General features: G+C 43.6%; 1 pseudogene; it reads left to right on the forward strand.

Annotated features, from left to right (window-relative positions):
- Positions 1 to 1,826: 1,826 nt before the first annotated feature.
- LOC147028289 (uncharacterized) overlaps positions 1,827 to 17,259 on the forward strand; it is a 30,834-nt pseudogene continuing 15,401 nt past the window's right edge.

Raw genomic sequence — 17,259 nt, forward strand, 5'->3', positions numbered from 1 at the left:
TACCCAAAACTGCAAGAGATCACTGGCAGTTTGGGTCCGCACCAGTACGCGCAAGATAGACCTGACCTGGTAGCCAGAATCTTCAAGAGGCACCTGGAGGAATTGCTGAAAGATATTATGGACAGACATGTCCTCGGTGTGCCTGTTGCGTATGTTCACATGATTGAATTTCAGAAACGCGGCCTCCCCCATGCGCACATGCTTATCATTCTTGATCAGGTGAGCAAGCTTTGGAATCCGCTAGACATTGATTCTTTGATTTCGGCTGAGATCCCTGACAAGGTCACTCAGGCGGCGCTTTTTGATGTTGTGCAGTCGTGTATGGTTCATGGTCCATGCGGGACCCTCAAACCACAGTCAGTATGTATGGAAGCTGGCCAGTGCACCAAAGAGTACCCGAAGAAATTCTGCAACGCAACTGCTATTACGGGCAATGGCTACCCTGTCTACAGGCGTCGCGATGATGGAAAGACTGTTCGTGTTGCTGGGCATGATCTTGATAACAGATGGATAGTACCGTACAACCCGTTTCTGAGTCAGAAGTACCAGGCCCACATAAATGTTGAGGCATGTCTATCTATACGGAGTGGGAAATACCTTTTCAAGTATGTCTACAAAGGCCACGACTGCGCGAATGTCGAAGTTATCAAAAATTACCACCTTGATCATGATGAAATTCGGCACTACCTAGACACAAGGTATGCGAGTCCACCAGAGGCTTTCTGGCACCTGTCTGAATACCGTTTGCATGGCCAGTCGCATACAATTATACGACTGCCTGTTCACCATGCTGAGCAGAATTCAGTGTATTTCACACCTGGCCATTAAGAGGAAGCTCTGAATAGGGAGGCTTCTATCACAAGCCACTTGATAGCATGGTTTGCGTTAAACCGGCATGATGCTGAAACGCGTCAGTTGTTATATCATGAAGTACCATGCAACGACATCTTAACGTCGTCCAAGAGAAAGTGGTCACCCAGAAAGCTTGGTGGTGATAGGATCATCTCTTGCATGTATGCAGTTAACCAAGCTGACAGAGAGTTATCCTGCTTGCGCATTTTGCTATTGCATGTGTGGGGGCATATGGTTATGAAGACATGAGGTCAGTAGATGGTGTGCTACATGACACTTTCTATCAAGCATGCATTGCTTTGAACCTTCTTTCCAATGACAGCAAGTGGGTACACACCATGGAGGAAGCAGCTGTGTTCCGCATGCCATCTCAGCTGCGCTTTCTCTTTGCAACACTGTGTGCGCACTGTGGCGTGCAGAGGCCTTTGGAACTTTGGGAGTGCTTCAAAGCTGCCATGTGCGAAGATTATTTACAGTCTTACAATGGAGAGGACTCTGAGTCTATGGCTATGACGGACATTCAAATGATATTGGCCCAGTCTGGAATTAAATGCACAGATCTGGGACTGCCAGAGCCGACAGATGTTACTCCGCATACAAATTCTGTGGATCTCTTGCAGGAATGTGCGTTTGCTAATGAATCCATTGTGAAACTGAATCCTGAACAGCAGCGTTTAGTGGATGCAGTCCATTCAACAGAGTTCTCGCCAGGCGCAGCTATTGAGGGATCTTTCTCTCATTGTCATCGATGAAGCATCAATGGTGCCACTACATGCATTGCGTGCGATTGACATATGTTTGCGAGACATCACCTCAGTTGATGTTCCCTTTGTGGGCAAGATCATCCTTCTGGGTGGTGATTTTCAACAAGTTCTACCAGTGGTGCCGCATGGAACAAGTCGTCTATTGTGGAGAATTGTCTAAAACGGTCCCCGCTGTGGTGCCACTTTGAAACAGTGCACGTCATCCGCAACATGCGTGCAAAGGAGAACGAAGTAGAGTTTGCGCAAAGGCTTTTGCAGTTAGGTAAGGTAATGGAACACTGAACTCTCTTGATATGGTTGACACACCAGCTCAGTGCACTTTAACGGATAATATTGTTTCCTCTGTGTATCCTGATGCAGCTGCTGACATTCAAGATAGTCATTCTCACTCTGAAAAATGATGTGACCTTGCAGCTTAATGATGCCATCCTTAAGACAGTTCCTGGTGAGCCACGTACTTTTCTTGGTGATGATTCGGTTGTTTGTGATGTTGATGCTGAAGCTACCAGTTATCCATTGGAATTTCTCAATAGCCTTACTCCTTCAGGGATGCCGCCACACCATCTTACATTGAAGCATGGGTGCATTATTATGTTACTTCGCAACTTAGATGTGAGGAATGGCATCTGCAATCGTACACGGCTGATAGTCAAGCACCTACACAATCACTCCATAGATGCTGAAGTTATATCTTCATCCCAAAGTGGCAAGCGGGTTTTAATCCCAAGGATTAAACTTGCGCCCAATGACGTCAATCTGCCGTTCATATTGCAGAGAAGACAGTTCCCCATCAGGCTGGCATATTCGATGACCATCATCAAAGCTCAAGGGCAGACATTTGGGACTGTTGGTATTTTTCTTCCTGGGCATGTCTTTTCACATGGACAGCTCTATGTTGCATTTTCCCAGGCAAGGTCATTCCAAGACATTCATGTGTGCATCACCCATGCGACTGACCATCTTCATCCTTCAATGGGAAATATTGTTTTTAGGGATGTTCTGTAAATAGTTACCTTACTACTTGGTGCGTCCCGTGCATGTGCACGGGTATCGCTAGTTTTATTGATTTCTGCATCGTTTAGTCCAAAATCACTGCAATTAACACCTCAATTATAGCAATGCCTTCTTCTCGTTTTTTTTTTGTACCGAAATATGATATCTGGTTGCAACACTTTGTTTTCGATGTTCACACTTGATGGGATAATGAGGTCGTATGTGAGCGGTAGGTGCTTCCATGTTTTCAGTGATTACTTTTGGTTCATGTTCCCACAAATTTTCTGCAACTGGGACATCAAAGTTTTTGCAGATTTGCCATCGGATTATATAATAAACTCTGTTGTGTAGTTGTGTGTACAGCTGTTCTAACATGAGTTTGTTTTTGTGTGTGTGTTCGGTCATTGAGCATAACATCATTCTCTTTACTAACCCCACCTCCACCACACACACACACACACACACACACACACACACACACACACACACACACACACACACACACACACACACACACACACACACTCACACACACACACACACACACACACACACACACACACACACACACACACACACACACACCTTGCATCCCTCTCTCCCACGGTATGGCAACGTTTGGTGAGGCATATCTCTCCACACTTCTCCCAGCCCCTTCCTCGCTCTTCCCCCCTTCCGAGCTTTCCCTCGCTCCTGCCTCCTCTCTCTCCCCTCCCTCTCAAATCTCTTCCTCTCTCTCCCTCCTCTCAGTTGTCTCTCAACCCCCCCTTCTTAATACCCCCCCCCCCCCGGTCAGTGAAGCGACGGGTTGTATTTGCGAGTTCGGAGTAAAGGTCATATGTGGGAGTGTGCAGGCAAAACACCAAAAGAGGGAGTGTGCAGGCAAACAGTGTGGAGGATAACATACAAAATAACAGATAGAGATACATAGAAGCAAACTCGAGCCAAGAGAAATTGATGGAGCTGCATATTTAGAAAAAATTAAGGGTTTTCAAAAACGAAAAGGAACATCTGTCCAATTTCACTGTGCAAGCAGAATGGAACACAATTGTATTTAAAAATTGTATCCACTCACAAAGTTTACATGTTGCGATCAATGGAACCCTCTCCTCCCCTCTCCCAGTGGAGGCTGGAGTTCCCCAAGGCAGTGTTTAGGGCTCAGGCTTAGTCCTTATCTCCATAAATGACCTCTCCGATGCTATGGGAAACCCTCTCTTCCTTTTTCAGATGACTCCACATGATGTCATACAACACCCCCATCCCTCTGCTAGGGTGACAGCAGCTGTATTTTTCTCTGCTAATTTTGAAATGATTCGACTCTGGTCTCATAAATAGAACATGCCCTTAAATTCTGGAAAATCTCATCCACAGTCTCACTCTATTGCTCTGAAAGGATCATCAAACAAACCCACCAATTTCCTTGGCCATCCTTGGAAGGATGACAGGCTGAGTCAACCCCACCTGGTGGTCAGTCTCTTGAATTTCTAGGCCTCACCATCAGCTTTGAACTTTTCTGACATTATCACATAACAAAGCTGGCCTCCAAAGTTGCCATACTGCTGATCCAAATCTTTCCTGAGAAAGTCAGCATTCACAGACTCCAATGCCTTTGTCCATAACTCAATAACTCCAAGGCATTGGAGGACACAACTCCAATGCCTTGTCCATAACTCAATGTCCATTATGGACATAACTTTGTCCATAACTCATAACTCAATGTCCATAACTCTGATATATGGGCTGTTGCCCCAGCATCACATTTGGCTCTCCTGGATTTTTTTGGGAATGTAAAGCCCTCAAAATAATTGGAATCTTCCATGATGAGGCTGAAGCACAGGGTCTGTTGCTCTCACATTGCGGACAAGTCGAAGCTCTCTGTTTTCCACCATTTATCTTCTGATATTGCTTCCTCTGCTCTCTCTGTCCTCCGAACATCCCTATCCATTCGAGGATGCATGTGTCCTTCCAGTTACCCCTCCTAGTTTAACTTCCAAAATTCAGGTGGACTGTACAACTCAACTCCTTTATTCCTCCCTTCTTTCATTTATAGAACCACATTCCAGAGGCTGTTTTGTCTTACTCTTCCCCCCAGGACTTCAAGCAAGCAGTGAACTACCATTTCTTGCCATCCCCAATACAGCACTTTCAAAATGATGTGTGAATGTGAAATGAGGCCTTTTGCGTAGGCACTGTATGTTTGTGTTTACATAGATTTGGTTCTGCTCAACGGGCATCTTTAACCTGTTGTTGCCAACACGAGTCATCTTACTTGCTAGATTCAGTGTTTTCTCACCTCCTCCTCTTTTTCTGTTCGTTCATTCTCTCCATGTTTGTGCCACCGTCAGATCTACACGAGCCTCACTCCTGTAAAGGAAAATAACATTTCATAGAATCACTGATGTGATGAACTGCCAGTGATCAATATCCACACAATTCTTCAACGTAGGTTGGGGATTACTGGAGATGCACATACAAATTGCCAAAAATTTCTGAACAGCGTACCATGTACACAATCCACTCATAGGTTGTGGGACACCTGTTTCCAGTTGTGAGAGTTATCCGCACATGTATATGATTTTCAAAACAATGAATATCATTAAAAAAAAAACTTTCAAATTGCCCGAGAATAGTTCCAATGCTCAGTTTCAGAATAACATGTCTTAACAGAGTTCCAAGGACGCACAAAAATCAGCTGTCAGAGAATAACTACCTCTACTCAGACCATTTTAATCCTCCTCGCCATCATCACATCAACTGCAGGTAATGTCTTCGTGGAGTAGAAGAATGCAGGTAACACCAACCTTGATAATTTTATCTGGAAAGGTGTAGAATAATCACCTTACAAAGGAAGACTACTCGATGACGAACAGTTAGACAGAACAGGTGCAACTTTTCATTATGAAGATTTGCATCATATGCTGTGGTATGATTAATGGATATCCTGGGGCCTAATAATGTGGAAATCATTTTATCCATCCATTGGGACCATACTCGATGCAGAGCATTGGTGGTGCCTCAGCAGTCTCCTGGGCTATTGGGCACAATCCTGGACGGGTCGCCACTCCGACACAGGATACCAGCAAGCTGGCACTCATTTTGCCAACCTCAGCAGAATGACAGGCAGAGTCAACCCCACCTGGTATTAATTGAACAGCCAAGCTGGTTTTGAACTCAGGGTCCTAGGATCCTAAGCCCACCATCTGAACCATTAAGCCAACATCAGGCATAAGTAATTTTATGGCATGCATTATTTCACTCTGATTCCAGAGTCTGAGGGATGTTTTGGAATACCAAATGCACACTTGACAATGACCACAAAATATAGGATGCATTTGAATAACACCCTGGTATCAAAAAATGACAGCAGGTGTTTGAATATGGGTCCAGGTTGTGATCTGGACAAAAGATAGCCCAACTAGTGATTAAATGGCTGGAAAGCAAAGCTTGTTATAGTCATCATTGAAAAAAATCATTTGTTTCGTTGTTGTTGTTGTTGTTGTTGTTGTTTCATATGCAGCACCTGTGGCTGCTGTTTGTATAATTTTCGACAAGCGCAGCTGTGCCACTGATGCAGTGCCCCTGTTACCAGCAAGCTGGTACTTATTTTGCCAATCTTGGAAGGATGCTCAGCTGAGTCAACCCACCTGGTGTTATTTCAACGACACAACAAGGGCTCTAGCTCAAGACCCGAAGATTAAGCCTTAACCATTAAGCCAAGACCAGGCTTATATAATTATCCCATTATTATTGGTAGAATAGAACATTTCTGCATTGTTTTGGGCTTGGGCAATTCAAGAAAACACCAATTGCAGTTAAAGTTCAACTCTGACGTTGCTTAGACTACAGGGTATGATAAAAGTGACATCAGCTATGTGATTAGCAGGAGAACATCATGTCCTATGACTTGTTCTTTGCTGTATTTGCTGGCTCTCTTCTAATTCCTCACTCCCCCACTCTGCTCGTACAGTTTCCTTCATCAGTTTGCTTCACAAACATTCATCTTGTACAAAGGAAATATTGCATATAAAAATGTGCTTGGAGGGACATCTGCATATGAATGATGCAAATGGAAGGGAGGGAATGAGGGAAGAAAAATAGATTAGGGGAGGAAAAGAGATAGAAGTGAGCAGTGGCGGATCTAATGGGAGGTTGGGGGGGTTGCAACTCCGCCCCCCCTTCAGCTGCTGAGTACCCCTCACTCAACCCCTCCTTCCATCAACCATCCCTCCCTCAACTTCCTCCCTCCTTCAACCCCCCCCCTCGTATGGGCTTCGCACTGTTGGCGCTCGCATGGGTATATTGCCACCCACCCACCTTTCCTCAAAGCCAAAAATGTCAACACCCACCCCCCCTTGCCTGAGACCTAGATCCGCCCCTGGTGAGGATGGTGTTATTGGGTGGGGGGAAGAAAAGGATAAAAAGTCTGGGAGGAAAGAGAGAAAAAGAAAAAAAAGAGAGAGAGAAAAAAAAAAAGAGAGAAAGAGAGAGAAAGAGAGAGAAATGGAAAGAGAGAAAGAGAGAGAAAGAGAAAGAGAGAAAGAAAGAGAAAGAGAAAGAGAGAGAGAGAGAGAAAGAGAAAGAGAGAAAGAGAGAGAAAGAGAAAGAAAGAAAGAGAGAGAGAGAGAAAGAAAGAGAGAGAAAGAAAGAGAGAGAGAGAGAAAGAGAGAGAAAGAGAAAGAGAGAGAAAGAAAGAGAAAGAGAGAGAAAGAGAAAGAGAGAGAAAGAAAGAGAGAGAAAGAGAAAGAGAGAGAAAGAGAAAGAGAGAGAAAGAGAAAGAGAGAGAAAGAGAAAGAGAGAGAAAGAAAGAGAAAGAGAGAGAAAGAGAGAGAAAGAGAGAGAAAGAAAGAAAGAGAAAGAAAGAGAAAGAAAGAGAGAGAGAGAAAGAAAGAGAGAGAAAAAGAGAGAAAAAGAGAGAAAAAGAGAGAAAAAGAGTGAAAAAGTGACAAAGAGCGAAAAAAGAGAAAAAGAGAGAAAAAGAGAGGAAAACAGAGAAAAGGAGAGAAAAGGAGAGAGAAAAGGAGAGAAAAAAAGAGATACAGAGAAAAAGAGAAAAAAGAGAGAAAAAAAGAGAAAAAGAGAGGAAAACAGAGAAAAGGAGAGAAAAGGAGAGAGAAAAGGAGAGAAAAAAAGAGATAGAGAGAAAAAGAGAGAAAAGAGAGAAAAAAAGCAAAAAAGAGAAAAATAGAGAGTGAAAAAGAGATAAAGAGAGATAAAAAGAGAGAAAAAGAGAGAAAAAGAGAGAAAAAGAGAGAAAAAGAGAGAAAAAGAGAGAAAAAGAGAGAAAAAGAGAGAAAAAGAGAGAAAAAGAGAGAAAAAGAGAGAAAAAGAGAGAAAAAGAGAGAAAAAGAGAGAAAAAGAGAGAAAAAGAGAGAAAAAGAGAGAAAAGAGAGAAAAAGAGAGAAAAAGAGAGAGAGAGAAAAAGAGAGAGAGAGAAAAAGAGAAAAAGAGAGAGAGAGAGAAAAAGAGAAAGAGAGAAAGAGAGAAAGAGAGAAAGAGAGAAAGAGAGAAAGAGAGAAAGAGAGAAAGAGAGAAAGAGAGAAAGAGAGAAAGAGAGAAAGAAAGAAAGAGAGAAAGAGAGAAAGAGAGAAAGAGAGAAAGAAAGAAAGAGAGAAAGAGAGAAAGAGAGAAAGAGAGAAAGAAAGAAAGAGAGAAAGAAAGAAAGAGAGAAAGAGAGAAAGAGAGAAAGAGAGAAAGAGAGAAAGAGAGAAAGAGAGAAAGAGAGAAAGAGAGAAAGAGAGAAAGAGAGAAAGAGAGAAAGAGAGAAAGAGAGAAAGAGAGAAAGAGAGAAAGAGAGAAAGAGAGAAAGAGAGAAAGAGAGAAAGAGAGAAAGAGAGAAAGAGAGAAAGAGAGAAAGAGAGAAAGAGAGAGAGAGAGAGAGAGAGAGAGAGAGAGAGAGAGAGAGAGAGAGAGAGAGAGAGAGAGAGAGAGAGAGAGAGAGAGAGAGAGAGAGAGAGAGAGAGAGAGAGAGAGAGAGAGAGAGAGAGAGAGAGAGAGAGAACAGGGATTGAGGAGGCATCAAAAATTTTCACCATCTTGTTTATGTAATGCTGTACATAATCCAAGGGTTCGTGTTTTCTCTGGGCGTTTGTCAAGTGCTTACCCCATTACCCGAAAGTTAGTGTTTGCCAAACACCCAGATATTGTGTTCTCATCATGTTGCGATGACTTCCTTCTGTTCTTATAATGTTGCTCGAAACACAGCTCGTCATCTCAAACGTTTTCTGCTGCTGCTGCTGCACATCATTTGCTGAACCACAGCCATATACGATTCCATCGATCTGGGCATTTATCAAGCTGTTCCTTGGTTAAGCCGAAATTCTTGTGATACATATTAAGGACGTTTTTCCCCTAACCCTTGGAGCAATGGTTCAAGTATATCCTCTTTCAGCTGGAACTTCTGTTCTCATGTTCGTGATAAATATTAACCGTCATCGGTCAGGGAATGGCACACTTGAGAGAGTCATTTTAACAGACTTCTTGCTGCGTTGTCATAGCAAACTTTACCAAACCAATGCACTCTTTCATAAAACCTTGCATTGTCAAGACCCAGAAATAATGACATAAAATATTTGGTGCCAAGGGACCTCACAACCTCACAACACAAACACGTTATCAATTCCACGTGTTCGCCATAAAAAAACGAACAAGTCGTATTGATAATGTAATTGTTGAAGAATTGTTCCAGTGTTCATTGCAAGTGCCTTTATGGCAAAAGGGATCATGTGTGCAGAACACCTGATTGCAAGTTTCCACTTAATGTAATTCATAGATACAATAATCTTTCAGCATGTGCAACTTGTGATAGATATTAGGATTTTCACCCTAAGGATTTTAGAGGTGACAATAGGCATTCTGAGCAAATAGCAAACCCCGTTTAAAATCTAAGTCAATCGGATGAAACTTTATGATTTTATGTGACCTTGACCTTTGACCTTTTAACCTCAAAACAATATGCTTCGAGGTTTTGATTGGTGAACCAATCCAGTGACCCAATATGTAATTGTGTTCAAACTAGCAGAGCTCCGAGATTTGCGCATTACTTGCTGAGAAGATTATCGTCTTATATTGCAGAGAAGACTCCAGATGTGTCGGTGTGGTGTGCTTCTGAAGGATTCCAACGGGTATAAGGTTTCTGAAGGGTGTAAAGGTATAAAAATTCTCAGTGATGCAAATGGTTTCTCGGGGTGTATAATGGTCTATAAGGGTCTTAAGGGGTCTAAAGATGTAAAGGGCATTTTCCAAGAGTATTTAGGGTGTAAAGGGATCTAATGGGTCTTCAGGTCGAAGTTTCAAGGGGTCTAAAGGGTGTAAATGTCTTCATGAGTCTAATGGGGTTTCAAGGGTAGTAAAATATATTAAAGGGTCTTAAGGGGTCGAAAGTGTCGAAAAGGTATAAAGGCTCAAAATGGTCAAGGGGTCTAAAGGGCCAAGGGATCTAAGCGTTCTAAGAGGGTCTAAAGCATCTTAAAATGTCCAAAGGGTCGAAGGTGTCTAAAGAGGATAAAATGGGTCTGAAGGTCTAAAACTCAAGGGGTCTAAAGGGTGCAAAGGTCTAAACATGTAAAAGGCATGTTTCAATAGTTCGTAATTAATAGATGCAATCAAGGTCAAATAAGAAGTCATTAATAGTTTCTCATGGTGCAACTCGCGTTCAAACAGTATGTAATAATTAATACATATTGTTGCGGGCCGGGGTCTGGGTGAGATACCACCGTGGGGGGGGGGGGTGGGGGTGGGGAAGCTATCTCGGGTTCCCACCAGACTTCCCGGAATCGCAGGCCATCACACACGGATAATTCCAAGACGTGGCGGGTCGCTAAGGCCTAAGTCATATTTGCCACGGCGGCCGTGGGGTCTCCAAAATCTACAGCCACTAGCAATTATAGGGCGGCCGCAGTATTTCCACGGTTACAAAATGTAGCAGTCACATATGTTTTTATTTTTCGGGGAGCCGCACGGCGTATTTATAAATTGTGGAGACCGAAAACGTGGGGGTGCCATACGGTCTTTGATTTGATGTCGCACGGTGACCTTAGGGCGTTCCTGCGGCGGCCATAGAATTTTCAAGGCAGACGCAAGGCGACCACAAGGTGACCGCAGGGGGACCCTAAGGAGAATGTGCGGCCAGACGGACGGTAACGAGTGGGTTCTTTTTATTTTTATTTTACCAGCTCTTTTGTTTCAGCTTGTCGAATTGCTACGGCAAACGTAGAAATGAAAAAAGTTATAACCACGCGCTATAATTCCACGGCGATCCCTACGGCCTGTAAAATATAGCCAAACGGCGTAGGGCCACCCTGAGGCCACCGCAGAAACTTTGCGGCCACCGCACGTTTCTGTCAATTCAGAGGGCGTATGACCGCCTTATCCTCACCGTAGAGCAAATGTGACTTAGGCCTAATTGACCGTGAACCCCAATAACTCAACCATATGACTTTGGGTCCTCCGTCTAGTTTATCCGTTACCTAAAAAATAATCACGTGATCGAATTACCGGGAGACAAGCCCTTGGTACGCCTTGTCCGAACCAGATCACCTTACCGGATTTTAGATGCAGCTGAGCGAAACTGCCAAGGACGTACCGGCTAAAAGGAATGGATCGTTGGGAATAAAGTCCCGGCTAGGTTAGGATACGGACCATGCTGGATCAATGAAAGAAAAGACAAAAACGAGCTGGGAACATTTCTACAAAGGATTTATTACAGGCAGGCGAGGAAAGATATGTGGCACAATTAATAGTTTTTATTATTGTGTGCAAGTAGAGATAGAAAGAAAAGTGTGGTGCGACAATAAAACAAGCAACTTACGAAAGCAGATACAAAGCAGAGTTATCCCGATATACCTTCTGCAATCTTAACTTAAGCGAGGACAGGCGCAATGACATACACACACACACACACACACACACACACACACACACACACACACACACACACACACACACACACACACACACACACACACACACACACACACACACACACACACACACACACACACACACACACACACACACACACCAATGAAGAAGAGTTAATGAGAAGAAAAAGGAGAGGAGTTGAGGCTCGCGGTCTCTCAATTCCTTGTACGATTGACCAACCGCACCATGCAGTACTTTGTGGGGGGATGCTCCTCTGAGCGATACCTCCATGACAGCAGGTGCATTGTCTCCTGCTTCATGGCACTTCATGCAGATAAGCGTCAATTCAGAGAATGGTGCGCGATCGTCAGGCGTAAAGGAAGGACTTTGGGTGGAGCCAGCAGCGAGTGGGTGGAGAAAGGCAGAGTGAGCAGCAAGTGGGCGGAGTGGCAGACAGGATCATGTGGGTAGGTGGAGCCAGCGACGAGGTGGTGAAGAAGGCGGAGTCAGCAGCGAGTCGGTGAAGAAGGGCGGAGTCAGCAGGTGAGTGGGCAGGATGAGCAGCAACCAGCAGGAGCGAGCAGACAGGAACTGAACCAACCGATGGCCCCACTACCCATCTTTTTATAGACTCTGTGGTGCAGGGCAGGGACGACAACCCGAAACGATGTGTCATCACCTGAATCGGGCGCTCTTATTGGGCCCGGCCAGCAAACGGGCCAGCCGTGATGGCCGGAAGTGGCGCCACTTTACATCCAGCAAGACGATTCCAAGCTGCGGAATTATCTCGCTCTGAACACGGGGACAGGAATCGCCCTACACCGAACTCCCGGGCCGTGCCCCGGCGACCGTTGGTTAGCGCTGCTCAATGGGCTGCTTGTCCATATGCCATGTGGCCCGAGGGATCCGGGCCGTACATCACACCTCTGCTTAGCGACAGCCTCGTCGGGCGGAGGACGAGAAGATGTCGGCCGTCCGCGGGAGACATCCGCGGCCGCATTTGTCAGCAAAGACCGACATTAAGATGCTATTGTAAACCCATGCGCAGACCCGAACAAGATGTGTTCTATTCGTGCCCCGCTTTGTGTACAATAATAAATTATCACGGGTTGTGCGTGGGTCCACCCGCGAGCATACAGTTATTTATCAAAAGTGGTGGCGTGTGTGGTACTGGCCCGGATCTGTGTCATGAATTGAAGGAAAAGATTGGATCTAATTATTAACTGTATATTTGGATAGGAAAAGAAGATAGATATAATTATTAGATGGAAATTTGGGTTGAAAAAGAACGCGCCACGTGTGTACTGTTCGGCGTTGGCATTTGGTGTGTTGTTCCCATATTCCCCCGGGCACGACATTCCTGCAGGAGCGCTGTCGTGTTGGGGATGTTTCTGGTCTCTTGAACAGTGGGTGGGGGTTGTTTATTGTTGGCTTATACTTCTGGCCTTGGTGTAGACGCATTCTTACGTGAAGGGCATGGCCACGACTTTTACAGGCGGCCGCTGCTTGGATTTATCTCAGGAATAAGAGAAAAAGAGTAGGAATTAAGTCAAAGATATAATCAGACCTAACTATGTGATCCACACAACACACTTGTCCCGTTTGTCCCATTAGTCATGAAGGAAGGGTCTATCTGGACGTATATTAATGAAATAACTGTCTGGGGACCACTGTATGTTGGATGCCATTACCGTGGAGGGATGCAGTTTCCAGAACCGCAACAATATATTTTCAAACCACCAGTGTTTTTTGTATTTTTGGATACTAATGCGGGCCCGTACGTGCGTGCCCGTACGTGCAAAAACAAAAAAGAAAAAAAAAAGAAGAAGAATTGTGACGTCAATCGTGACATCATAGTATCGTGTCCTGCCATTGATTTGGTAAATAAATGCCCATAACTTGGGAACCACTTGTCCGATTAATATTAAACCTTGAAAATGCACACTCAGGTCCTCAGCAATATACCTGGCAAGTTTCAATTCGATCGGACCAGTGGTTGTCGAGAAACAGCGGTCACAGACAGACAGACACACAGAGATTGCTGGAATTATAGATAGATAGTACTAGCAGAGTACCCACTCTCTGAGTGGGTGGAGCTTGTGCATTACTTGCTGAGAAAAGTATAATCTGTGTTTTGCAAGAAGACAATAGATGTTCTGAGGTGTGCGTCTAAAAGGTTATCGATGGTCGAAAGGGTCTAAATGTCTAAAGGGTACTTTCCAATATTAGTCAGTGTCTGGGGGTCTTAGGGTTCTAATCTCTAAAGGATGTGAAAATCTAAGCCCTGAGGGGTCTAAAGGCATCTAAAGGGATCTAAAGTGTCACACATGCTGAAAGGGTTTAAAGGGTGTAACAGGTATAAATGAAGTCAAGGGACTTCAGGGGTGTAAAGGTCTAAAGGGTCTGTGTGAGTCTAAGGGTTCTCGGGGTCAAAAGGGTATAAAATGTCGAAAGGGTGAACAGGTCCAAAATGTTTTGACAGTAAAAGGGGTCTCAGGGTTCCAGAGGGTCTAACAGGGTTTAGAGGGTCTACATGGTCTTAAGGATTTAATGGGGGCTATAAAGTCGTTGGAGTCTGTTGGGTCTTAGGGGTCTTACTGTTCTAAAAGGTTAGAAGGGTCTTAGGGCTCTAAAAGGGTCTCACGAGGTCTAAAGAGTCTTAGATGTCTAAGGGTTCCAACTGGGTCTATAGGTTCTTAGGGTTCTAAAGAGTCTTTTGGGTCTTATGAGTCTCGAGGGTCTTATGGTTATAACTGGGTCTATAGAGTTTTGGTGGTCTTATGGGCTCCAAAGTGGTCTATACAGTTAACAAGCTATTAGTGGTCTTAAGTGATGAAGGGTTCGAAATGGTCTTATGGGTCTGAAAGGGTCTAAAGGATCTTAAAAGGTGTAAAGGGGTCTAAAGGATCAAAGTGGTCTCAAGGGTCAAAGCAGTCTAAATTGTGCATGGGTCTAAAGGGTGAAAAAGTCAAACGGGTCTAAGGGGGGTACAAATGGTCACAAAAGTTTCAAAGGGTCTAAAAGGTCGAAGGGGTCTAAAGGGTCAAGGGATCTAAGCAGTCTAAGATAGTCTTAAGCCTCTTAAAAAGGTCCAAAGGGTTTAAAATGGTCTAAAGGGTTAAAGGAGTCTAAAAAGTATGTTCCAACAGTCAAAAATTATCAATAGACGTAATTTATAGATGTAGTCATGGTCCAACAATAATATGTAACAAGTAGAGGTACATTCCAAGTTCACCGCCCTCATGCCAAATAAATAAATAACAAATCCTCCAGTGTGCAACATTACCTTCGGCAACTGGCAATGTCGTCGTGCAGCACATGGAGACGAAATTTGGAGGGAGCAGTGTACAATAATTGATTGATTAATTCAGTCATTAAAATAAATAAATAATAATCCGTAAAATAATTAATTTCTTAATTCCTTGGTTAATAGTATACCCAAACCACCACTGTTTTATCCAAATCTGTAACTTTTTTGAAAATTAAGTAATTCATTTAAAAATGAATAATTTATTGATTAATTGATAAATCAAAAATACTCTTTATAGCCAAATCACGTGGTCACTGTCACGTCCAAATATCAGCTTCCGAGCTCAAAAGGTGCCTGAGATATTGCCCAGATGAGAAATTAAAATAAGGAATTAATAAATCGATAATAATTAAGTAATTAATCAATTCATTGATTAATAAAAAAATAAAAAAATACCATTTGCCAAAGCACATCTTTATTTTTGTCCCCAAATTTCAGCTTCCTAGCTCAAAGGATGGCTGAGATATCTCCAGGCCAAGCAAGACAGAAAGAAAACGAACAAACCGTGAAAAAAAACTGAGTACTCCCTTCCTTTGGTGCCTGGTGATGATATCATGCATCACCTGGATATGGAATTGGGAAGTCACAAAATCACATTGGTTGAACACGGCTTCACCTCGACGAGGGATCGCGGTCCGCCCGTGTTTTTTTGTTTTACATACAGTATATACATAGATATCAAGTGAATTGGATGAAAATTGATGACTGATGTGACCTTGACATTTTGACTTATTAACTTCAAACACAACAGGCTTCTTGCTTGTGACTACCTCTACCAGGTAGTTAAGTTTTGTGAAGATCGGAGTAAAAATGCAACTTGAAGGCGATTGACAGACAGACAGACAATTTCAAGTCAATGGAATGAAAATTGACAATTTTAGAAATTTGGCCAATGTTGACCTTTTGGTCTATGTTGACTTCAAAAATAATAGTTGGTTGAATTCAGTGATCTGATCTGCAACTGCTCTTCAAATTTCAAGTCAATCGGATGAAAGTTGAGGATTTTAGAAAATTGAAAAAGTTGTTGACTTTTGGCCTATGATGACCTTTTGACCTCAAAAACAAAGGGGATTCTGTCGGACCACCAACTTCACCGCTTGGTGAAGTATTGTGAAGATTGGTTGAAAATTGTGACCTGTAAGCGATTAAAAGTGAGTGGACAGACAAACGAATGGAAACGATCAACATAATTGTCAAAAAACTTCTTTTTTTTTTGCTAGTAATAAACGACCAGACCAACCAATAGTCTTGCGCATCTTAGGTTTTGCAAGTAACACGATATGTGGCAAGAAGTGGATGTCCCAGGATAATGACGCCTGCTCAGAACCGATATATTCACACGACCCATGTACGCAATCAGTTTCAAACTGCCAAGAGTACTCCAAACAAGTCACTGGACCTCACAGGATAAGTATCAACACTGTCTTGAGGCATCTCCATGATGCAGGGATCCACGCTCACTGTCCTGTTCACCATCCAATACTGCCATCGTGACACATCCAAGCACACTTGCATTGATCAATTAAGCACGTCCTATGGGCACGGAGGCAATGGGTAAGTGCAAGTGTTATGTTCAGTGACAAGTCCAGGTTTCTTGTTGAAAGGAATCATTGTCATGCATGGGCCAACAGAAGGAAGCCTGGTGTTGGCTTAGCGATTATGGTGGCTGGCTTGGGATCTTCAGGTCCTGAGTTAGAGCCTCTGTGGACTGTAGAATTAACACCAGGTGGGATTGACTCATCCTGTCATTCTTCTGAGGTCGGCAAAATGAGTACCAGTGTACTGGTAATAGGGGCATTGCATCAGCGGCACAGCTGTGCCCTCAGCCAACAATGCTACGCTACCCTCAGCCAACAATGCTATCCTCAGCCAACAATGCTACCCTCAGCCAACAATGCTACCCTCAGCCAACAATGCTACCCTCAGCCAACAATGCTACCCTCAGCCAACAATGCTACCCGCAGCCAACGATGCTACCCGCAGCCAATGATGCTACCCGCAGCCGTGTGCAGATCAATAGATAAATGAAATCTTCCAGCAACATGTTGCCTACCCTTCAATAACTTGGTCCAGGAATCATCTTTATGTACGATAATGTTCCTGCTTACAGGGCCAATCCTACAAGAAACATTCTTGTCAATACCAATGTTCATGTCATGACACCCTGACCTGCCATCGAGCTAGATTAAATCCAATTGAACATCTCTGGGATATCATTGATATTCACGTTCGAACCTTGCCAAGACAGGCACAGACCCTCGATGAGCGAAAGGAACAGGAGAGCTGATTCTGGCATGGAATGCCATTTCACAGGTGCAATACAGTGATTGAGATTGTTACTTTCACGTTGGATTTTTTAAGGTGAAAACATTCAACACAATGCAGCATTACATGATTAGGTCACAATGAAATGGACACGCAATTACTCGGCATTTATCTCTGCTTGAGGTTTTCATCTCATGTGTGTCCCATGACGTCGCA

The sequence above is a fragment of the Eptatretus burgeri genome, chromosome 4 (assembly GCF_056783735.1).
Source record: "Eptatretus burgeri isolate ZD-2024b chromosome 4, Ebu_testis_v1, whole genome shotgun sequence".
NCBI lineage: Eukaryota > Metazoa > Chordata > Myxini > Myxiniformes > Myxinidae > Eptatretus > Eptatretus burgeri.